We start from the raw sequence: 10,917 nt of genomic DNA, 5'->3' as shown, positions 1-10,917 counted from the left end.
AATATAAGATGAATAATGGTAGCATTGGCTATGTTAATTTATTATTATTAATCAAAATGAACATAAAATGCAGAACAAATGTACTTGAATTTGATGAGTGGTGTTGGTGAAGAAGGATAAGTTTTCAACGCAGCAAAACAAAATGATTTAGAGTTTAATATTTCATGAGCAACTTTGGAGATACATCTGTTCCTGGTGAAAGAAGTTTTGGTCTCTTATGGCCTTCAGTTCAACATTGAATGTAAATTAAAAAGCTAAGTAAAATCTCTGCTGATAGATATTTGAAAAATACAAAATTAAATTCTGGCAATTAAAAGCCCCATGGACATAATTGTCAAAGGTGTTTTATTCACTATTTCTGACTGTTGTTTGACATTAGAAGTTTTCTAGCCAAAGCAAACACGCCCAAAGAAAACGTGAAACCTAATGAATCAATGACCAAGGTGCAAACCATAGATTTGATTTCATTTATCTATTCTTTTTTTTTTTTTTTTTTGTCACTTGATTAAAAAAAAAAAATAGAAGTAAATTGCTAGAAGTAAATTGGCTAAGAGAAAAGATCTGAGCAATGCCATAGATAACCATTCATATTCCTTTTGGAAAAGACTGTGGTAAATACAAAACCAAATCATGATACTGAGATAAACAAAAAGAAGTATTTGGATGAATAGTAAAAGAATTAGATTAATGTTTTTTTTTTGTTTGTTTGTTTGTTTGTTTCTCTCCCCTCTGAAACTATTCCTGCTTTAACATAGCTTCATGAATGATAAAAACAATTTATCCTTGATTTTCAAATAATGTCTCAGTCAATATGCCACTTCCTCCACATTGTGAGGGGACCTGTTCAAAGAATGTGAAAAGGGAAAGAGTAGAGGTTTCCATAGAAACCTTCAGTAGTTAAAAGCAAAATTGCATAAAATGAAAACACTTTCTTTCAGCAGCTAGGAAGACATCTCAGTTAATGAAGCTGCCAAGTTGTAAATAACTACTGGCGAGTATGATTTTTTTTCTTTTTTCTTTTTTCTTTTTTTTTTTTTTTCCTTTTTCCCCTTATGGGAATTATTACTGTGCCTCATGGGGGGATGGGGGGCGGGAGGAGGGGGAAGTAATAATAAAAAAAAAATCATCTGTTTTATTGTGTTTAACAATTCTGAAGACTGATTTTTAATTCAGAAACAATGTAAGTACATCTTGTGACTTAGTATTTGAGTGAATACATGTTGGTATCCATGGTAACCCAGGAGATCATAAAGATCATACTGTCCATTTACGGGGAATATGAACAGATTGTTTGTCTCCTGGTAGTCTGTAAAATGTTGTGTTACTATATGAACGGGGGGGTGGGGGCTGGGAGGAGGAGAAGAATAAAGAGCTTTCATTTCCCTTGCCTTGCAATAAAAATAGATAGACAACTGTTATTCACACCACGTAATGGTAATATAAAATAAATTTGAAAGTCCTGTAAGTAATTAGCCCCTGGAATGCTCCCAGCAGATCAAACTGACGTATTGAACAAAAATGCTTTCTCATAATCAATAGAATAAAGCAAATCCTTAGGAGAAAGGAGGGTGGGGAAACAGTAGTCACAACATAAAATCTTTTTGATATTTTCTTCATATTCATTCTTACCATCTGACTAAAATTAGAGTCACTACAATGCTATTGATCCCTAGGGGTTTTAGTCACTTGCTGACTGTGGGTGAAAAATGTATTGGAACAGACTGTAAGTAAGTTATTTCTGTCTGTAGATAATCTGGTGCAAAGAAATGTGAAATAAATATAGTTCAAATTGGGGAGTAAGGGGCTTACTGGTTTTAGTGTTTTTATTTTTGTCTAAGAATGAAAGAAAGACTTTCTAGTATTTTCTTACTTTAGTATTTAGTGTTTTAAAATTATACTATTAAAATATCCTTATGCATTAAGCTTCTATCTGTTATAGTGGTTTCTTGGGGCAGTGCATTGTATGGATGCCAACACCAACTCAGGTTGGGTCACTTGCACAGCTTCATGTGACTTTTATTCTCCACTAACTAAAGTAGTTTCTGCCATAGGACCTCCTATAGCATGCAACTCAGATAATGAGTTACAAAGATTTAAAGATATACCCACCACAATCCTCCCCCCACAGTCTCAGCTATATGATTTAACATTGCAGTAATCTCCTTGTCTTGTTTCTCATGTGGCTAGCAGCAACAGTTTCCAGCTATGGTATTGCTTATAATACAAAACTCAAATAATTATCTAGATTACTTTAAATGTATTTTTTACAATCTCCACTCCTTTTCCTTTTAAGCCATGCCATAGGGTTTAAGATTGCAATTAACTCCCCAGCCCACAGTTCCATCCTGGACCACAGTCTGTTAGTTGAACATCTATTCCAATACAGCTTTAGCTATGAGCCACAGATCATTCAGAGGTCTGCCTTCTGTGTTGTGGACTTAACCATGGCCACAGATGCTCTGAAGTATTATTGCATGGCCTTATACATGGACACAGATACTGCAATGTGTACCTGCTACAGTATAGACTTCTCCATGTCCACAGATTCTTCAATGTGTTGTGCATACTCTGGAGTAAACTTTTCCACTGCCACTGAAACATTGGTCTGTACATATTCCCATGTATACTCATCCACTGGTCACAGTCCTTTGGACTCAAGTTCACTATGACGTTCGAACCTGTTCAGTGGTGCCCTGCTTGGTTGTAGCTGTTATCAAAACATTTCCAGGCACAGCAAGGATGATAACAAGTACAACAAAAGGTGAAACAAAAGCAGCCACTAACAAGCACCCAAATCTAGACACATTAAGACAAATAAGCCCTGTGGCAAACATGGGAGCCTAACAATTAACAGCTAAAGGGCTATAACATCTATGCATTTGGTCTAGTCCACCCCACACTCCAATCACATCTGTCATCACCTAAAACCCCTCAAAGCTCATGTTGAGTCCTATTTTGTGATTTAAGCCTACTATGTACTAAGTACTATATAACTGCTTGCTCGTTCTCCCCAAGATAGAGGAGATAATTGGAAAGGAAAAATTTTGAGAACTCAGTTTGTGAAAAGGCAGTTTAGCAGATTAAGCAAAAGCTGTGTGCATAAACATAAACAAGGAATTAATCTGCTACTTCTCCTAAGTAGGCAGGTGTTCACCCACTTCAGGAAATCAGGCCTTCACCATGCCTGATTGTTTCTTGGGAAGACGAATGCTACCAGTCCACCAATCCAACCACCCTCTGACCCTCCCCATACCTTCTCCTCTTCCCCAGCTTATATTACTGACTATGAAATCCTATGGAATGGAATATCCTTTTACTTAGTTTGAGACAGCTGTCCTGGCTGTGTCCCTCCACAGCTTCTTGTACACTTGCTGGCAGGGCAACATGAGAAGCAGACAACTCCTTGAGTCTGTGTAAACAATATTTAGCAACAACTAAAAAGTTTGGTGTGTTATCACTACTGCGATCCAAAAATACATAATAATATGAGCCTCTATGAAGAAAATAATCCCAGCTGGAAGCGAATCATAGAATCTCAAAGTTGTAGGGGTTGAAAGGGACCTCTAGAAATCATGGAGCCCAACCTCTTGTTAAAGCAGTTTTCCTACATTAGGTTGCATAGGCAGTCTCATAGTTTTATGATTTTTGCTTATTGGTATTCTACATTATAACATCATGTAGGGCACTGTGAATTAAAGTGTTAATGCTCCAGTTTCAGGTACCTGTCCAGAAGGGAAGAAGAACTATATTCCCCAGGGGCCTTTGCAGTCAGAGGGGAGATATAACTCCTGGCAAGGTAATCTGATTGCTCCCTGCTCTCTTCTCCTTTGCCTCTCCTTGCTTCTGCCCATCCCGACTGCACGCATTACTTCAGTATTCATGTAAGGCTTTTTGAACAGTCTTTCATTATATTTGGATTATTTGCTTCAATTCTAATTATATCATATTATAGTGTGTTACCTTGCATTCTGATACCATATTTAGTAAATTAGTTTGTTTCTCCTCAGATTACTGCTATTGTTTTTAATTATTTTAGGTTCCCATTTCCCTTTTATGGAGGCACAGATTTTACAAAATCTCTCTGCCCCACTAGTCATGCAAACAGACCGAACCAGCTCGTAAACCCTTGACAGGACAGAACCTTACCTTAGTCATTATTTGTCATAAAGAAAGAGATAGTTGTAAAATGAGTACAGCAGTACCTGGAGAAGCTTCACTTCAGAGTATTTCCCACAGATAAGAAAAAAACTAAAAAGCCTTATTTTAACACCTAACAATTTCTTCAAGATTTGTTCACTTTTAGCATTTAAGCTCTGTAACTGCTGATAATGATGAGTCTATGTATCATTGTAATTTCCTCTGCATTAACAAATTTCTTCCAATCACTCCTTCCTTTTGTTAATCAACTCCTCAGATAGAGGAGATTAAAATATCACATACAAGCTTTTTATTATAACACTTTACACATTAGTTTTATCTCTATTTTTTTCTAGATTAATTTTCTCCTTTATTTCCCCATTATAAAAAATACATACTAGGTTGTGAATGATCCAACTGATGTTCTTGCAATCCCAGCATTTTCTTTCTTTAAGCAAAGTAACTCACTGGCATTAATTTCATATTATTTTTCCAATTGTATCCTTTCAAACTTATTTTTTGTATGTTGAATGCCACATTCAGAGGTAAAAATGAGAACAGTAGAACAGCTTTTTTTTTTTGGTCCTGAATGGCTTGATATAAATTACAACTCCCAAGTCTCTATAAGCTGAAGGTTGCAGCTTCTTATAAAAGCTTAACAAAATACAAATTCCTAAAAATGTTAGGCTTATACTGTCTGATTGAAACAATACTTGCAGTGTACAGACTTACTTGTGGGAAACGTTAAAAATATTTCATAGTGATTGCCGTCACTCACATTTTCAAAATGGAGTTGTCCAGAAAAGACAGAGTCACAGTAGCTGAGCTGAACTTTTGAAACTGAGTTTTTCATCGCCTTAGTGAAAAGCATTTCAGTAGAGAGGATTTTTATCAAAAGTGATATCTCAAGCAAAAAGCTACAAGGCTCTTCACAAGTTAGAATAATATAAGTAAAAATCTCTACTGAGTTTATTTTCCTTTTGTGTCCCATTAAATCTTCTATGAAAATCAGGTCAATTTTTCATCAAAATAGCTGAACAAATTACTATGCTTCCCTACTTTAGGCAACATTTAGCTATTAACATATCCACACTGCAACAGAAGAACAGAAAGGTTTTGGAAAAAACAGAAGTTATTTTAGTACATATAAACTGAAAGTGGCTTTCTTCCACAGCTAATATTTTTGCACACCATATTTTATGTCATGTTGTTTCTGTGTTGAATAGTTTAATTTTCTTTGTTTTTACTGGAAGCCCTGTGCATACGTGTCCTTATACAATTACGTAACTTTATACATATGTGTATAAATTCTGAATTCTGGTAGTGTGCTTTAACTTAATATAAGTACTTGATTTAGCCTAGGTTTAAATCTCTCTGACTAAATTTGGAAAGCTCCATTAATATTTGCTGCAGCTTCAGTACATAACTTCATAAAGTACAAACAAAATTTGACGTTTATTTGAAGTTACCATGCTGAGATCCAGTCCCCCACCACTGACAGTAATTGTACATGTGATCTTGCTTTCCGATTATGCTGGTATTAAGGAGCAATCTGCAGGCAACCGTCTGTCTGTTCACTTGAATGCAACTTATGTAGTACTTTCTGGCTTGCTCTGTTCATCATTTAATCTCAGTTTCTAAGAGTATTTGTCGAGTCTATCAGGATGTCAGTTTCTTAGCTTCAAAACGGTAAAATTAAAAACAGTCAAAAACAAAAAGGGAAAAGACTCAACTACAGGAATCCTCTTACTCATAAGGAGAAAGTACACTCAGAGCAATGAAGAAAATCATCATTCATGTGAGGCGTAATTTTTATATGAAATTCTGAAAAATTTATTTATGAAGGTGAGTAAAGTAATGCTAATCATCTGGGACTTGAAATATGGCAAGATATAAATCACAGTACAAAGTGAGAAGAAATATTCATTCCCATAACAAATTATAAAAGCAACTGAATATTTAAAAGTAGCTCATAGGTAGATATATTAGAAGAGTAATGCTGCTCCCTCCCCCCACCATGTTCCACAAAATTGTTTTGAACAAAACAGGAAGGCAAAGAAAATAAATCAATAAATAAATAAATAAGGTTTTCACATTCTTTTATAAGTTCTTACCTTCTCAAATACAGCTAGTGTGATATTCCAACTTTTCCTACACAAAATTATTTGACAAAATCATGTCAGCAGCTTTTCAACTATCATCTTCTATAACACTTCTGATCAGGAAAACCATTGAGTCTTTAATTATATAATGTGATAAATACAAGTGTGTTATATTTTTCCTTTATAATGTAGATAATACAGAACATTTGACCATACACTGAAGAAAGGAGTTCTGAAGTGTGCAGTGGAAGAAAATGAGTTTGATTACAGAATAAGATACTTTGACTAATCAGAGAAATCATTTTATTAATTAAACTAGTGTCAATGGCTTACAGGCTGTTTTGGCCCAGTTCTATGACTAGTGGGGCAGAGGAATTTCACAAAACACATGCGTCTGGAGAAGGGGGATAGGGGACCCCAAAATAATTAGGACAAAAAACAAACAAACAAAAACAACAACAAAAAACAAACAAACAAAAAAAAAAAAAACCACAAAAACAGCAGCAATGATCTGAGTAGAAACAAACTAATTTACTAAATATGGCATCAGAATGCAAAATAATTAGAGTTGAAGCCAATAAATTAGGTATAATGAGAGAGTATCTGAAAGCTGTAGGCCTTACAGTAATTGCATGCAGTCAGGATGGGCAGCAGCAAAGGAGAAGAGTGGCAGAGAGAAAATGCAAAGGGAGGCAAGAGAATGTCAGATGACCAAGCACAGCCTTATATGCATTCCCCTTGAGCGGGAATGATATCAGCAGAGTGAAAAGTCTTCTGGGGAATTTAGTCTCTTCTCTTTGCTATGTGGACCTGGGGCATTAACACTTTAATTCCCAGTACTCTACATGATGTGATGATGTGGAATACTGATGATCATAAAACCATAAAAGCTAGCATGTGTTAATGACTGGTACTGGAATAGGTGACAGTTTAACATACTTTTAAAATTAAAGTGATAGATAATATTTTGGCTAAAACAAAGAGAATAGGAAAATAATTATGAGCATTCTTTCATATGATTCATGCAATTCATAATAAATGAAGAGAGAAACTAGCATAGAAAACCAAGCATCAGTGGAACAAACATAGGGAGATTATGTCCTTATAAGGAATAGACTTTCATTTTGCTAAATAAATTATACTTTCTGCTGAGATATACTCCTTACCTTACCTGAGAAAACACTTATCACATCAAAAACAAATCAAAAGCAGTCCATTGTCCTGTGATTTAACATATTAATGGTTTCTGTTGGAAAAAAAAATATCAGATTACCTAGTACCTATGAGGATTGAAAGAAAAAAAAAAAATGATTTAAAAAAAAAAAAAAAAAAAAAAAAAAAAGTTGTACAATGTAATGGCCACAATTTCACTCTATGGCTGATACAGATTCTATTTTATTTCTTGAATACAGATGTACAGTGGTGCCCTTTGCTACGATATGTATTCTGACAGCTCATTAAGAAGAGAACATGACAAACAACTTGATGAAATACTGTTTATAATCTATGAAGAGATAACAGCCTTGACAAATGAAATAAAATAAATCAATCAAGGGAAGCACTTTGAACATTTGTAACAGTGGGTAACTACCTTAAAAGTTGAATAAAATTATTTGAGCCATGTATAAACACATTGTAAAGGAATACAGCCTCCAATTCAATAAACCATCTACGATTTGCTATTAGTTGAGAATTTAATCCCTTTGTACTACATGCTCTTGAAATCACAGGGATATAACAATTATTCTGCAGCATCTGTCTTTTCATAATATAGCATTGATGTGTATGATGCTTGACTTTGATAGCCCTGGCTATCCTCTATGGGCCTTAATTCTGTTCATTTAAATGGAGTAACATCATCAAAATAGCAAAATAACTTTGCAAATCACCTTCAGATGTAGAGTACTGTCAGTACTGCCTATGTTCCTCAGAGATATTGGTCCAGTTAACAGATTTCGTGAAAAGCTAAAGTACTGATTTAAGAAACAAAGAGGAGCATTTAGATAGCATTTTTCTGGCCCAAATTCAGATATCTGAAAATTTGTTTTTTTAATTCTGTTGCCCACATATATTCAACCAGAAGTAGCTATTCCTTCAGAAAAGTTTTAACACCAGTTGAGTAGGCCTGTGAATAGCTAATGTAAGTTATCTGGATTAATTTTGTGTTAGTTATCCTAAACTCCTTTTAGAATAACAAGGAGAAATAAAGACTCCATATAACACACAGTTTAATCTCTAGCCTAAAACCTGATGTATTTTTTTCTGGAGGTTATCAACCTAATTGTAAATATGACTTAGGTCAGCTTAGGTCTATCAGTTTTGTCACTGTGACCCAAAATGAAACTGACAGTGAATATCTGAAAATTTAGAGTCAAGAAAGAGGAATCCTGCCTGCCCCAGGACTACGTTAATTCTGAAGGGAGAATTAACTCAATAGATTGTTTAAGCCTTTTTGATGATGATGAGAACTATTTTAGTGTTTCTTAGCATAATAATGATAATAATACAATGATGAAAGAGGAAGCTATGTGCTTTCACATCTAAGGTAGGAACATTTCTTATCTGTTTCTTTAAATTTTATATCACTTATGTCAACTTAGTCTTTCTTCTTGTACTTTAGAAAGACTTAGTTGTCGTAATATGTTAATACCATAAAAAAACAATTTTGCATGGCTAGAGGGAAACAGCAAATAATCAGAGAATTCCCTGACAATGAAAGAATATTCTTCAGTTCAATGTTAAAATTTCATGGTGCATTCAGTGAATCACAGCAAACTGCCAAAACTAATTAATCTGAAGATGAACAAATTTTCTGCAGGTTGTGAAACTTGCACCAGAACTGTATACTTGATTGTCATGTTGACTATGTTAATATTTTACCTTCATAGTATTTGCAGTTTTTTGGGTTTTTTATTGTTTTTTTTTTTTTGGTTTTTTTTTTTCCTAAATCTATCACAATTGTTACCTTTTAGTGTCATGAACTTTAACATGTAGATGTTAATTACTTTAAAGGCATCCAGATATACAGAGACAAAAATAATAAGGGAAGACCAATTTCAATTTCATTTAATCATTACAAAGGATTTGCTTTACAAGTGAAAGTATGTAATGGTCTATTTTATCCTCTTAACTGTAAAACTCTAGTGTTAAATCTGGTCAGGAGAACAGTTGTATCCCGACTGAAAATACTACTACCATATCAATACTGATTTAATGTAAAGAGCTAAAAGCAGAAGGCTTGTATGTGGTAAAGGATAGAGAGTAGACAAGGACTAGGCAGGGTTTTCTAAGTGTCATTAGTAGAGGAAATAAAAGTTCCACTTAGTGAGAAAAACACAAACAATGCAGAAAAGATAATTAGGACAGAGGATAAAACTTGCAGTGGAGTAATTGTGAAGAGGTTCCATCAAATTGAGATAAAATATGATGAACAAAACACTATCTTCATGAATCTTTGGGCATGTCTCTTCTGTACAGTGGAACACTGAATATATCCATTTTCATTTATGATGAAGATTTAGTAGATTTGACAATCAACTTCTGTCCATGGCACCAGAGGACTGTAATATTTTGGACACTGAAATACTATATTTGATTTCTTACAATATTCTATTAATGAAATTTTTCTTTTGAACAAATCTTAGTGTGCGCCTCAGTGTTCATAAAATGCTATCAACATTTGCAGTTCTTTGTGTAAGCTTATGTACATAGGAAAGTGCATAGTGTTGTACAAATAATTAAATCACACAACTAATAAAGGTTCGATATAATTAAGTATCTTCATAGTGATAATAGTGATGAAGGACTTCTAGGTGATATGAAATTTATGTGTTGTATAATTTGTGGTTTGTTTCCTACTTTTCTTGTGTCATACTGACATTTACAAAGTGTGTTTCTTTAATTGTTGTTTGTTTGTTTGTTTGTTTGTTTAATAAGTTTTGATGAATGTGACCTGTTAGGAAATCAGAACCATCTCATTGTATAAAATGAGCTGTCTCCAGCACGGTATCAGACTGCTTAAAAGAAAAGCCATGAACATGCAACGTCACTAGCATACTTACTGTTGACACGAATCAATGAAGAGACTATTTGAATGTGCCTGATAGTTTAGTTTAGAAAGCTGTCTGATATATTTATGTGTCAAGATGCTTTCTACCTGTGCCTTAGCAGCTTTAACTACAAACTCATTATCTGTACAAATTTTTAAGACAGATGACCAATAAAAAGGTTAACATCACATGATAGGTGAAAAATACTCAAAATGTCTCTAAGGGAAGATTTATAATGAGTTTTTCTTTTCTCTCTGAAACTTTGTAAATGATTTAGACAGAAAGGAGTGTCTGTCATCTGACTAGAAATGAAACTGGACATTCAAGGCAGAAAAAGGAAATTTGTATAATTATGTCTCCATTATGACAAATAGGCTTTTTTTTTTTTTTTTTTTTTTTTTTTTCCCTCTTTTCCTCCAAATCATGACAAGAAACTAAGAAATAAACACTGCAGCTGATCAGTGTTCTAATGCTGGAGATCATTCCCTGACCATCAGCTATTCTGCACTACCATCATACTAACATACTGCTTAATGCTATTTCAAAGCAACACTGTCACTCACGGAATGTTCATTCAGAATTTAATGCCACACAGCACCAAGACTATACCTGACTCCAGTTTGCTCTAC

General features: G+C 34.2%; 1 long non-coding RNA gene across 1 annotated transcript; it reads left to right on the top strand.

Annotated features, from left to right (window-relative positions):
* The first annotated feature begins 870 nt into the window (after nt 1-870).
* Nucleotides 871-10,021, top strand: LOC116652753 (uncharacterized). Its single transcript, XR_004305920.2, has 3 exons — nt 871-995; nt 3,713-3,796; nt 7,652-10,021. It is a non-coding gene; the product is annotated as an uncharacterized LOC116652753 (long non-coding RNA).
* The last annotated feature ends 896 nt before the right edge of the window (nt 10,022-10,917 follow it).

The sequence above is a fragment of the Coturnix japonica genome, chromosome 1 (genome assembly GCF_054131305.1).
Source record: "Coturnix japonica strain WE chromosome 1, WE-NBRP24, whole genome shotgun sequence".
In the NCBI taxonomy this organism is placed as follows: Eukaryota; Metazoa; Chordata; class Aves; order Galliformes; family Phasianidae; genus Coturnix; species Coturnix japonica.
Note: the sequence above shows the minus strand (reverse complement) of the source record. Positions and strands in the feature narration are given on the sequence as shown.